Source organism: Saccopteryx leptura, chromosome X, assembly GCF_036850995.1.
Source record: "Saccopteryx leptura isolate mSacLep1 chromosome X, mSacLep1_pri_phased_curated, whole genome shotgun sequence".
NCBI classification, from domain to species: domain Eukaryota; kingdom Metazoa; phylum Chordata; class Mammalia; order Chiroptera; family Emballonuridae; genus Saccopteryx; species Saccopteryx leptura.
The window spans coordinates 73,777,255-73,791,257 of record NC_089516.1 but is presented as its reverse complement, the minus strand read 5'-3'; the positions used below and the strand labels follow the sequence as shown (position 1 = coordinate 73,791,257).

General features: G+C 33.5%; 1 protein-coding gene across 4 annotated transcripts in view; it reads right to left on the bottom strand.

The window, feature by feature from the left end:
* Positions 1 to 8,667, bottom strand: part of GPR174 (G protein-coupled receptor 174) — a 39,911-nt gene extending 31,244 nt beyond the window's left edge. For all 4 annotated transcript variants that reach the window (XM_066357302.1, XM_066357301.1, XM_066357299.1 and 1 more), the window contains exon 1: positions 8,293 to 8,667. The gene's annotated coding sequence lies outside the window, so the exon portion shown is untranslated. The remainder of the gene's footprint in view (positions 1 to 8,292) is intronic.
* Positions 8,668 to 14,003: the final 5,336 nt, after the last annotated feature.

Genomic DNA, 14,003 nt, shown 5'->3' with positions numbered 1-14,003 from the left:
ATAATTTCCTCTCAGATGCGTTATGGCTAATATAGAGTGCAGTAGGAGGCAAGTTGACAAATATTCACCTAAATCAAAATTATCTTCCCAGATCTGCTTAGGAAAGTCTCTATATACACATATTTTTCTGAGCCATATCCTTTTTGTTCTTTTATTTTATTTTTAAAATGTATTGATTGATTTTAGAGAGAGAGAGAGAGGAAGGGAAGAAGAGAGAGTGAGAGACAGAAACATCAATCTGTTCCTATATGTGTCTTGACCAGGGATCAAACCCACAGCCTTTACATATTGGGACTATGTTCTAACCAACTAAACTATCCATCCAGGGCCTTTGTGTTGATTTTATCTTGCGTCTAAATTCACATATTCTGCCCTAGTTTTTAATATACCCTTATGTATAGAATTCAGAGCATTTGATCTACTATTAGCATAACATAGATTAGGTTAGGAATAAGCAAACATACTATTTTTGCAAAATCTCTAATATGATATTGTTTTTGCATCACATCAACTTAATGTAAATGGGGATGGATGATGACTCTCTGTTTAAGGCAAAATATGTTATTAAGTTACATACATCTTCTAAATCCCTATTTTATACTCAAATTTAATATGTTCTACTTTATTCATCCCAAGTAAATAAGCCCCATGAGAGCTAGGGCTATATCTTATATAACTCCTATATTACCCATACTATACTAGAAAAATATAAGCATACTATTAATACTGGTTATAGAAAATTAAAAAGTTTCATCTATGCTTTCTATGATCCCTGTTTTTATCCATTTTATTTTGTATTTTATGTGTTTTATCACTCCTTCATTTCCTAGGTTACCCGGCCTAAATCTATTTTAATAAAAACAAACCTATATTTAAATTAGTGTATCTGGACTCCCTTTGTTATAAACTCTACTTATTCTCAAATGAAAAAGAAAAAATTAGTGAAATCTAGTTTGATCATATTGAGACAGCATAGCACAATGGAGAAAGTGTTAGCAACCAGAGAACTGGATTTGAAAGCCAATGAAGGCAGTAAGTTGTTAATTTCCTTAATGTTGGTTTCCTCATCTATCATCTATAAAATGAGGAAATTAAATAGAGTTTTGTCAAAATATAAGAGATTTGGTCAAATGCTTAGTATTTCATCAGTGCACAAAACATAAGAATCATTATCTTTGAATATTAAGAAATCCAAAATCAAAGTTAGAACCACTATTAGATAAGTTCTGATAACCTAGTGAATACTAAACTCTCTCTAACTTATTAGATATTTAAAAATTGTGCACCTGAAATCTGCATAATTTTATTAACTAATGCCAGCCCAATAAATTCAATAAAAATTCTAAAAAAAATAAAAGTTTTCTCTGGATTCATTACTAGGAAGAGACTCAATTTAGAATAAGGCATTAGCTCTTTGAGGGAAAAAATCAACAGCTCAGGGATAGCCCAAATCTCATGTTAACCCCCAGTCTATGTTGAAGAATTTTTCCCTGGCTTAAAGTTCACACCTTGAGCTTTAAGGAGGATTTGGAAATCACTCAACCTACATTTACCCCCAGAATCACAATAGAGAATCCTGATTATTTTCCCTGTGTTACAAAAACCAAACTGGCCTCCCAGAGCTATGAGAATAGAACACAGTCAATGGGTCTGAATTCTCTATGCAGAAAATGAAGTCAGCATGCTTAGTTAGGAGTGAAACTGAGCAAATCAAAACTAAAGTCCAAAATATAATTTTAAAACCTAAAAATAATCCCTTAACTACAAAACGATTTGAGAAATAAAACTTTAGTTTGAAAACACATTTTTAAATATGAAAATAAATCTATTTCATTTTTTTTTTGACAGAGAGTCAGAGAAAGGGACATATAGGGACAGACAGACAGGAAGGGAGAGAGATGAGAATCATCAATTCTTCATTGTGGCACCTTAGTTGTTCATTGATTGCTTTTTCATATGTGTCTTGACTGGGGGACTACAGTAAACCTAGAGACCCCTTGCTCAAGATAGCGACCTTGGGCTCAAGCCAGTGACCTTAGGCTTCAAGCCAGCTATCTTTGGGCTCAAGCCAGCAAGCATGGGGGCAAGCCTTTGATTCCACACTGAAGCCAGCAACCCTGTTCTCAAGCTGCATGAGCCTGCACTCAAGCCGCGACCACAGGGTTTCAAACCTGGGTCCTCCACATTCCAGTCCGACACTCTATCCACTCTGCCACTGCCTGGTCAGGCTATTTCATCTTTTTAATAAATGAACTGAAATTTTATAGAAGAAAGGTAATAAACTGATGTTCACTTCTTAGAATTACTTCATACTCTTGGCCCAATATAACAAGTAGGTTAATGTATGAAACTATTGTTACATTAGGACTTAAAATGTCCAAAACAAAATCATCACACAGCCTTTAGAAGAGAGTGCATAAGGGTGGTTCACCATCAGTTTTCATTTTAAATATATTCAAAATATTTCCAACAATTTCTCACATGTAACACTACATGGAAAAGAAGGTGAAAAGACTGCATCTATAACCATTATATTAAAGCAATACTAAAGATCTCACAACATTTGGGGGGTAGTTAGTGTGATTAATCATCATGCCAGTATTCTCCAGATATCGGTTTAATCTAGGTTTTTACTCTGATTATACATTTGGCCCAAGTCCCAGGAAGGGAGTAGCTTACAACCCAGAATAATCAACTTTAAAAAGTTTCTTTTTTTTTTTCAGAGACAGAGAGAGAGTCAGAGAGAGGGATACATAAGGACAGACAGACAGAAACAGAGAGAAATGAGAAGCATCAGTCACCAGTTTTTCATTGCGGCACCTTAGTTGTTCATTGATTGCTTTTTCGTATGTGCCTTGACCGTGGGGCTATAGCAGACGGAGCAACCCCTTGCTCGAGCCAGCGACCCTGGGTCCAAGCTAGTGAGCTTTGCTCAAACCAGATGAGCTCGCACTCAAGCTGGCGACCTCGAAGTCTTGAACCTGGGTCCTCCGCATCCCAGTCCAATGCTCTATCTACTGCGCCACCACTTGGTCAGGCCAGAATAATCAACTTTAATATATTTTTCCCTATTGGACTATGCCAGAGGGATTTTCAAACTTACTGATTCCTAGAGGTCAAACAGTTTTAAATTTCCTGAGTGATTGTTTTCTCCCTAAGAAATAATCAGGCACACAGATGTTATTCTTCAGTGTTTAATTTTTGTACCTCTAACTTACAACCAAAATGGTTATTAACAAGTACTTCTATGTCAAATACGACCCAGACCATAGTCTGTGAATTTTGAGAAACAGCACTGTTCTCCTTGAACACTGAAAAATGTCTTCAGAGTGCTTTGTTTAATAAAGTTTCATGTTCCAAAATTGAGGGACGTTTATTGTATCCTCCATGACCAGAAAGACCTTTCTGGAAGTGGCCAGAGCTAAGTGGAGTAACCCAAAATGCAATGGATAACCCTTTACTCAGGATAACTCAGTTCCTAAATCTTTCCCTAATTAATCTAGATTGGTTATCAAGAATGGCCACTACACAATACGTCATATTCAAACTCTGCTTCAGCTAGGTAGAACGTCATCAAGGTAGCTTTATTATATCCATTGATGAGAAACTAATCACGTCCTCCCCCCCTTTTTTTTTAGTTCTGATAAGCTTTTGGAGATTACAGACTTTCAGAGGGAAATACATTAGTATACCAGATGTTTTGATATGGACTGGGCCTGCTCTTGATAAAAAAACAAATATTTCTATTACTAACAATTCTTCTTCAGAGAGACTTATGCTAGTTCAAGTGACTAAACTCTTCTTTATTATATCAAATTAGTGTTATGAAGCATTAAAAATCAGTAACACTTAAGTTTTAATGCTCACAAGTCTGCTAGTACTTTCATAATTAAAAATTGAGATGAAGGGGAAATGAGTTTTTAAAATATTTTAAAATAAAACAAAATAAACAAATCTTAATCAAAAACAGACTCAAGGAGATAAAAGTAGGATACTGTTATTATTATGAGAATGTTGGGAGAAAAGGCAAAGAATTATATCTTTAGACTATTAAAAAAGAGAAATTTTTGGTATAAAACTTAATAAAGGCCAGGAAAATATAGATTTAAAAATCACCTTTGTAGGTCCTTATCACCCAAGACAAAAAAAAAAAAAAATCTAAACCTACACATTTAAACTATTCAGACAAGTTAGGTAAAACAGTGACAAAACAACACTATGTCTACTGAAGAAAAGTTTGTTTATTGGACCAGGATTATACTCCTCCTCTATCTATATTAACTGAACTAACTGTTTGGATAATAATTTAACTTACCTTTGAGAGTGAAATGTATAAATATGATTTCATGTCTTAGAACAATTCTGATAGAATTACTTTATAAAGCACATCTAGCTTTGTTATATCATTGTGTTTAAAGATAACACCAATGTTGTGCCCAAGACTCTTTACAAGTATGTCTAGTACATATCCTTGATTTTTTTATATGCATACTATATGTGAAATTAGCAAACGTGATTATTCTCAACAATTTCAATTTCCCTAGAAAACAGAGAAATAGCTCTTCAACTTGTTATAGTTAATTTAGGACAAACATTATTTTCGTAGTTTAGAGCCACTGTCTTACTACTTTATTTGCTGCTAATTAGGGTGGCTTTATTATATCTATTGATGTGACAAGATTAATCACAAAAAATAAGAAAACATTTCCTTTTGCAGTTTTGTAATTAAATGGTTTTAAGAAAATATATCTGATAAAAAATCAGTCTATCTTATATGTGTCATTTATTTTTCAGCACACCATTTAATCTGACACTTCGAAGCAGAGTAGCTCTTGGAAATATCAGGGGGAGCAGTGTACAATGTATACAGTTGTCTAACCGCTATGCTGTATACCTAAAAATAATAAAAATAGTAACAAATGTAAAAAATTAAAATATTTAAAAATTAAAATACAGTAGCCACTCAAGATAGCACATCTTTAGTTTTAACTGACCAATTCATAGGTTACCTTATGTCACCTAAAAATATTAACCAGTCCAAACATTAAGTATCATTACTATCAATAACTTGTAAAATTATTTTATTATAGAAAAACAAGTCATCAACATATAAAAAATATTGATAACATGTTTAACTTAATAAAGTATGCACTCTGATCTGCTAAGTAAAGCCAAATAAATTTTTAGCTAAGTAATTATAATTAAAACAATACTAAAGCCTTTATTTTGTTGCTGAGAATGTGGAGACAGTCTTGCCATTGTCTGCCATATATAGTATGAGATTGAGCAAAATTGTTTTGGAAGAAAAAAATACATTGTCAAGAAGTAAAGAAAGAGCTGAGGGGCTATAGACTTGATGGCAAATAATTGCATGTATTTTAGATACTTAGTGAGGTAGTAATTATGTTTGAGATACAAGTGATCTTGAATGGTCAGCTTTAGTTTATGCTCTGGGCACAAGTTACACTTCTATGTGGCCTACATACTGATTATGGCCAATAGTTTAAATTTTAGTTTCCTCACTAGGTAATTAAAGTCAGTGATTTTTCTGGCCCATATCTAAGTCTACAGAGGCTATTTATACTCAATTTTGGTTAATATCTTGCATTTTTAATTATTTCTGAAGAACTTTGTCTTCATCTTGATTTCTGACGGATGCTAATGCAGCCATCGCTACAAATCAAAGCTATGTCTCTGAAGCCCACTCGCCATTCCCAGTTGTCATCCAGTGACTATACCAAGAGAACCCATTTTAATTATCTAATTCCAGATACTACCCTGTCATATAAAAATTGACAATAGTCAAGCCACTAACTGCTTCATTTTTCTCAGGATTCACATACCACCGATTATTATAATATTGAGCTTCCTCACACTTTATCTTAAGCCCCAAATCCCTGTTTTTGCAAGCACATACCCTGTGAACCTGACTACCTTCTCAAGACTGAAGTCTCCTACACCTCAGGACTTCCATAATATTCTCTCTTGTCTTATTGCTTGATCAAGTTGTTGCCCTGGCTCTCAATATACCACCTAAGCATCCAGTATATGGCCAAGTCTGTATCACTATTGTATGACAGCACTTTGTATATATCAATTTGCATTTAGAGATATTTTATGTGGCCACAGTGAAGATAATTCTCTCCTATTTTTTTGCAAGAAAATAGTGTTAAAACCCTCAACTCAAAGTTTGCTACATTATCCCGGTCCTTAAGAACAGCCTGAAGTGTGCTTCTGGTATTGTGATGTTCTTGAGTGATTTCAAAATGATATGTTTTAACATTTCCCTATGAATAAATAATGTACATCTCTCTTAATCCTCAAGTACTGTTATGCAATAAGGAAAAATGAAAGAAACACTGGATAAGGCATCAAGAAACTTAACTTTTAGCTTTTTGTCTACCACAGATTCACAGAGCTATCTGGCCCAGTCACTATAGTTCTTTGAGACTCAGTTTTTCCAACTGTAAAATGAGAACTGTCAATCTATGTCACTTGCCAAAGCATAAAGGAGTTTTAGATTCCTTTTGCCATTGCTCTTGTGAGTGACAGGATTTGAATTCCGTGTCTGACCATTTTTTTATTCTCTGATTAAGGGTCTAGAGACCGATTCTTGAGACCTATGGCACAAGAGAAAGACTTTTGAGAGGTAACATTAATGGTCGCTCCTTGGTCAGGAGTTAAATTCCCTTTCTGGTCCAGGGCATCTGGGTAGTGCTAAAAGTGTACATGAGAGTAAGGTGAGAAGCATTTTAATTACCTAATACAAAGTATGATAATTGAGTTAATTCATTCCTAAGGGACTCTAGGGAATTTCAGTGAAGTTTTTAGAGGAATCAATGTCCTACTCTGTGTTTATTCACCTTGACAATATTCAAGACCAAGTTACCCTTACTCCAAAAGAATAAATACAGTAGATTATTCCTGTCTGTCTCACAGCTATAATACTGCAAACATTTAGCAAGGTAGAACAATGCCTGTGTTCATGAGCACAAAGATCATTTTATGTCATAAAAAAAATCACCCCTCTGACACAATTTTTGAAAGATGGCTTTTATGTGATCCAAATATTTGCTAGCATGGCTCATGGAATATTTCCCTGGATTGAAAAACTTGAATCCTATCTATAAGATTGATGCCCTTGCCACCATAATTGAGATTTAAAGTAGCTGCAGAGAAATACTTCTTGGTGAATGACCCAAAACTCTCTAACAAATAGTAGTTCTGCTAATTGAATAAAACTAGAGCTTCTTTTCTTCTCTCAAATGATTAGAGCAGTATAAAATGAAGTATATATGCATACTGTTGACAGAAGAGAAAGGGGCAAGAAAATCATAGAAATCCATCCTTTACTTCCTTATAACCTCTAAATATAGTTCTTATCAGTTACATGCCATTGATAGCCTTATCATTTGGTTTAAAGTTAGAAGGCATATTTCTTAATATTTTCTCCTTGAGCACAAAAGAGAAACAACATGGAAACCAAAAAATAATTTCATATGCATTTTGTTAAAATAAGCTGTTGATTATAAGTATATAAAAATTTAAATTTAACCCAACATCATTTTATCTATTGTTGATTTTAATGTACTGATTATTTATTCTGACATAGTTTATCTATGAGAAACAGAGCTACAGTGCTTATTGTTTTTCTTATTTCCCCCCTCTCTCATTTAAATTTTTTTTCTGGATTGTTTTTTTTTTTTTTGAAAATCTGTATTGCTAACATTAATTACATTTCACTTTTACAGTAAAAATATGTAACTTATACAAGCTGATAAGAACATGCATTCATGTTGGTAAAGGTTCTGAGACATTACAGCTCTCTTACTTTTTAATCAGAGATCGTTTCGAAAATAACACAACATAAATTTAACCATTTTAATCACCAAGTAAATAAAAAATATTGTCTTTAAGGTATTATAGACAGGAAAAGATAAAAAACATTCATCCAAGTCACTCTACTTGAAAGAGTTGGTTGAATTATAAATGTTCACAAGGTTATTTTATTTATTATCAATTGAACAAAACATTATTTAAAAACCTCGCAATATAATTTCTTCAAATTCAAAGTTACTTCCCTTCTCCAACCTCAGGCAGCCAACCATATCATTATTTTTGTTTGTGCAAATACTAAGGAAATGACCTATGAAGACGTCCAGATTCATTAATTTCGTACCACCCTTGGGTCTGACAGGTTATCCAGAACCTGGTGTGAAGAAGCCAATTCCAGATATCATAGGTGAAAGGCACAGCTACATGGTAATTGTGCATTAAAGCTCTGGAACCTACCATTTCAGTTTCTTTTTGTTTTCTCCATAGGTCTCCAAAGAATTCCAGCGAAAGCCACTGCAACAAGGACACTACTGACCTGTGCATCAATTCCAGCAATTCCCCTTCATTACCAGAAAAAAAAACAGAAAGAAAAGAAGGGAGAGAGAAAAGAAGAAGGAATTAAAGGAGAGAAATACAGAGCAAGGAAATAGTAAAATAAAACAAAAGAAATCCAAAAGAAAAATAAAGAAACCAAAAGAAATAAAAGTCTCAGCATTATCTGACCACTACCATGTTAAACATGGCAGTGAGATGTCAGAGTGAAATATGAAAGCTGCTCTGTGCACACTGAACATTTCCGTTTTCCAGGAGGCAGATCTTTCTGTCTCTCTTCTCTTCGCTTCTGTCTCTCTTCTCTTCGCTTCTCTCTCATTAGTAATGCACGGTGCAGGGCTATATTATGGGCTGAACATTGAGCCTGAAAAGCTTCACAGTTAGCAAATAACTTTGTTTCTATTTATAGGACTACGATGCATTGTCTCTCAATCCTGCGGTTGCACTCAGCATTGTGTTTGTGATAATAAGCAGCCTGTTTATTTATGGAATCCTTTGTCTAAGCTAGTTGCCCTCTGGCTCCTTCCATAGTCAGTGGACCACTGCAGTTTTCACTGCGATCCTTTCTCACGGCTCCTCATTTGTTGTGTTTAGGTAGCAAAGTGGACATTTCTCATTTAAGGATGTCTATTAGGTAGCTCCCAATACAAGAATTCAAGATGGGACAGACTTCTGCCTACAGTATTCTTGTATGTACAAACCTCCAAATTCCTGACATTGAAATAAATACACTCATTTTTAAGAGGAATTTGGAGATAATAAACTCACCACCTACTTCCTGTTGACCCACTCTGCCTTCCCTTCAGTGTCCTTGTGACAAGGAAGTGCAGTGAGCTCCCATTTCCTCTCTGTGGTTAGGGAGGATTGAGTGAAAAGAAGCTGGTTTCCTGTAACCTAGACTCATAGCTACAGCTTCTCGAAGATGGTGTTACAAGGAGCCTCAGAGCCCCTGAACCCATTGCCACACTATATTAGGCATCTAACAACTCACCACCGCTAAAAAAATTCTCCAGACTTTCAAGACCTGTGTACTATTTCTAGATCAGAGCAAGAGAATTGTTCAAATAAGCCATGGGAGAACGAAGTCTGTTAGCACAGGTACAGCTTCATGCCAGGACACACCTGTGTGGTACATTAGAGAGAGCATCTGTGAGGCTCTCTCCCTCAAAACACTTCTTTCAGTAATACCTGAAACATCAGTCATTTGGAAATAAGCATTCCCTTCTTCCTGAAGACTTAATTTTCAAACTTGGATGCTCCTAGAAATATACTTACTTGAAAAACTCGGTGTGAATGAATTTATTTGTATTGGAAAGATGGCAGTAGATGGTGGAAGCAACCTATAAAAGAAAAATGAATAGATTCCAGGATAGGAAAACTGAACTGTCAAAATCTCTAATAATTTTGTACCAGGCTATTTAGGGTGAGAACAATCCTGAGCAAGAAGGGTAAAATATAAGGGGGAAAATTAAATTAAGCTTAATTTGCATTAGGTCAGATATATTGATAATAAACTAAAATATATTGTCCATATATTGATAATAAACTAAAATATATTGTCCATGTTTTGTCTTTTTATTCTACACTCCAGATTCTGGCAGATTATCCAGGTGATACTATTTACAGTGTTTTCTTTCCTACTTGTTTTTCGTTTGTCTAGAGTTTATTGTTATATTCATTTCTCTCACACGAACTTAGCTTCATTCAACAAACATCTATTCATAGATAAAGTGAAGTGGTTAGCAGAGGTTAGGGTGGAGAGGGTGGGGACAGGGAATGGGGAGAGGAGAGTAAAGAGGGACAAATATAGGCTGTAGAAAATGATTTGACTTTGGGTGATGGTATACAACATAATCAACAGTTCAAATGCTATAGAAATGTTTACCTGAAACCTATGTACCCTTATTGATCAATGTCACTCCATTAAATTTAATCTTTTAATTACAATTATAAAAATATCTATTGAATAACTGTAAAGGCAGACCAATGAATCAAATACAGCTGGGTAGGAGAGAATGCGGGAAAAACTGTGGGAAGGAGCTGATAGTAAAAGAAAGAGTGTCACCTCTCAACAGCTTTTTAGAATCTAGATAAGCAGATAAGATATTATGCAGTTGTCTCAAATATAAGGCAACACATCTGTAATAAATGCCTAATAATATTATATCTAGTATTGCAACATTTCACAGAGTAAGTCAGATCTTGAAGGACTGGGATAGAGTGAATTTCCAGATGGAAGTCAGGAAAATCTTCCAGGAAGAGTGTTTGGGCTGGATCTATTAATAGCAGAATTTCTATCTACAAGAATGTCTCTATTTGATTTGTTAGTTGATTTTGTTCTTTAGATTTCACAGATGAGTAAAATCATATGGTACTTGTCTTCCTCTCTGACTGGTTTATTTCATTTAGTTCAATACTCTCCAGGTTAATCCATGGTGTTGCAAAAGGTATGATTTCCTTCTTTTTTACACCACGTAGTATTCTACTGTGTAAATATATCACAATTTTTTTAACCGCTCATCTACTGACGGACACTTGGGCTGCTTCCAAATCTTGACAATTGTAAATAACACTGCAATAAAATGTGCATAATTTTGTTAATTGGTAACACCCCAATAAATTCAATGAAAAAGAAAAAAAAAAACGAATAACAGTGTTTCAATACTTAAGATACAGATTTCTAAAATTTCATAAAGGTTGCTGTTTGTACAAGTTCATCTTTTAGTATTATCATTTTCTTTCTGTCTGCTTCCACCAAATAACTTTAGAACAGAATCATGATGCATTTTGAAATAAAACAGCCAGTGGTGAAATTTCCTGAGCTACACTGCACTTACCTTTCTTTTTAAGGTAAAAAACTTTAGCCTGATTAAAATCAATGGAATAGCCCTATAGCAACACTGTTAAATTCTACTACAAATAGACTAAATAATAATGTTATATCGGGGCTGAAGCGGATATGAATGATTATTTAGTCTAAGTTTTCATTTTAAAGATTAAGAAAGTAAGAGAGAGGGAACTGGATCATGTGTCAGTGTGAATTAATGATAAAGCTGGGATCTCAACCCAGGTTTCTTTAAGACAATATGTTCACCAAAGTCATTTCCTTCTGACTAGTCTCATGACATCTATAAAATGGGTGATTTCTATATCATCTGTGGCAAGACTTTATCTTGTTAGTTGCAGAAGAAAGGTCAAATACAAACAGACTCAAAAGCTAAGCTCTGTGGGTCTGTTTTTACACATAAACGGGATGCACATTTTTGTCTCACTTAGATTGACTTTAAAAAAAGTCAAGTCTACTCAAAATAAGGATACAGACCAAGATAATTCCTTTATTAATTCTCAGTAGTATAATTCTAAAACGTAAAAAAATATTAACATGGAAATAAAGGAAAGGTTTGAGCTTCTAGTATTGGTTTGAGGAGAGCATTTATTTTTAATAAATGTTTCACTATCACTTACTGTTTATCTCACAATTCTAAAATTACTTTTCCAATTTAGCTCCTTCTTTGTGTTGTACATAAAATATAACATGGTGCAATATAGGTTATTATTAATATAGTTTTTGTAAACATATTCACACCATCAGACTTATAATTTAACCCACAAGATTCACAAGTTACTAACAGTCAAAGAAAGAGTTCATTTGTCTAAATAAGATACATAAAAAATTAAATAATATGAAAAGACCTTTAAAGGCAATGCTGAAAAAAACTTTTATTTCTTATGTTATACCAATATTCAACTTTGTCTAATTTAGGCTGTTCTGGTATTCAGTAAAATCATTTAAAATTACATTTTTGGAAAAAATATAAGTAAACTCATTTTAATTTATAATTAAGTATGTGTGAATCTGAAATCATAGACTGATATAAATACTTTCACAACTTTGAAGATATGAAATTTAAGTAAACATGAAAAAAATTATAAATAAATAAATAAATGTCATGAGTTCACTGTTTCTAATCATTTTCTATAGTTTTCACTTTTATTGGTGGTTATTTAACATGTTTAGCATTTGTTTAGCATTCTATAATATAAAAAATGCTTTATGCCTCATTATGTAATTATACAGAATTAACAAACACTCAATAATCAATAAGACATCAGAGTGTTGCAGTTAACAGATTATGAACATTTTTAAAAACAGGTTATCTACATTATTTTCTTTGTGGGATTTACTACTTAGTACACTAATTATATTCATCCTTTGTTTAAGTAAATTTCTTTTTCATGGAGGGGAAAGAATTTTATGGCCTGTGAGTTTGTAATATGCTAGGTATTGTACTACCAGTTTTATATTCTTTATCTTACTTATTCATCAGAACAGCCCTGTGTTTTAGGTACTTTTTGTCCCCATTTTATAGTTGAAAAACAATGCTCAGAATGGTTAAGTAACTTTTCCCAAGTTATACAGCTTTGACTGTCAAGAAATGCTGAGAAATAATTTGGAGTTTTTTAAAAATTTTATTTATTGATTGATTTGAGAGAGAGAGAGAGAGAGAGAGAGAGAGAGAGAGAGAGAGAGGACATCAGTTTTGTTGTTCCACTCATTTATTCATTCATTGGTTGATGCTTGTATGTGCCCTGGCTGGAATCAAACCCAAAACCTTGCCATATCAGAATAACACTCTGACCAACTGAGCTACCCATCCAGGGCATGATTTGAAGTTTTAAAATTAAGTTTCCAAGAAAGAGAATATCATTGTCGATTCTGAGGCCCTAGTGCTATCTATTCATAAAGTATAATATTGCAACCAAATTATATTAATCATTATATATATAGCAGACAATAAAATAAGAAATTGTAAATATAAATTCAAGATATACACAGGGTCAAGAGAAAATTTCTCACAGCTTTGGAATTATAAGACTATGGCATAAGAGATATTCCATATTCAGGGAACTCTCACATAGACTATAAAATCTTTCTCAGTGCTGAAATTTCAACCTGTCCCAAGGTAAATAACTTGCTTCACACCTTTTTTCTTTGACAAAATGTTGTTCTATCTGGAATATGTATATTTTGTCTTTCCTTGAAAGTAAGCCTCCGACTTGATCATGGAAGAAAGTAGAATGACCAAATTCACTTTGCAGAAATTCACTGAAACCAGAAAGAAAATAGAGGAAATTTGTTAGAAAGTTGTTTTTCTATCCTAGACAAATAAACCAGTGGTAAAATACAAAAAGCCAATTTACTCAAAACCATGCTCATTTGCAAAACCTATGTAGTGAAGTTTAATTTATTTGTTGAATTTTTATTCTTTATCTAGAAAATAAAATAATTAAATGATTCAGAATACGGTAAAAAATAATATATGTTTGTGTTGTTATGTATTGGGACAAGTTTAAGTCCCAAAGGGAACCTAATTTATTTTGAAAATGTCCACAGAATATTATATAAAAGTCACAGTGTAAGTGTAAATGAGCACTAGCTTTCCCAATAAAAAATAGAACTCACCTGAAACCTATGTGCTCTTATTGATCAATGTCACTCCATTAAATTTAATTTCTAAATTTAAAAAAAGATAAAAAAAATAGGATTCAAAGGAAGAGATAAAATGGATACTATTTGGATCTAGATGCTCAAATCAGAATCCAAGCTAGAGCGG